The following is a 529-nucleotide window of genomic DNA, read 5'->3' on the forward strand; positions in this document are numbered from 1 at the left end:
CACTGCACTCCAGTCTGGGCGACAGAGTGAGACTCCAACTCAAAAAAAAAGAAAGGAAGAGAAGGAAGAAGGAAGGGAAAAAGGAAGACAGACTGGCCAGGCATGGTGGCTCACATCTGTAATCCTAGCACTTTGGGAGACCAAGGCAGGAGGATTTCTTGAGACCAGAGTTCGAGACCAGCCTGGGCAACATAGTAAGACCTCTTTCTGTGCAAAAAATTAAAAACAAATAAAAAAAAAATAGCTAGTATGGTGGTGCATGCCTGTAGTCCCAGCTACTCAGGAGGTCGAGGCTGCAGAGAGCCGTGATCATGTCTCTAGCCTGGGCGACAGAGTGAGACCTTGACTCAAAAACAAAGAGAGAGAGAGAGAGAGAGAGAGAGAGACAGAGACAGAGAGAGAGAAAAAAGAAAGAACAAGGCTGGAAGCAGTGGCTCACACCTATAATCCCAGCACTTTGGGAGACTGAGGGGAGAGGATTGCCTGAGCCCATGGGTTCAAAACCAACCCGGGCAACTTGATGAGACCT

The sequence above is a fragment of the Carlito syrichta genome, unplaced genomic scaffold, assembly GCF_000164805.1.
Source record: "Carlito syrichta isolate Samal-C Ts95f unplaced genomic scaffold, Tarsius_syrichta-2.0.1 Scaffold302340, whole genome shotgun sequence".
Classification (NCBI taxonomy): Eukaryota; Metazoa; Chordata; class Mammalia; order Primates; family Tarsiidae; genus Carlito; species Carlito syrichta.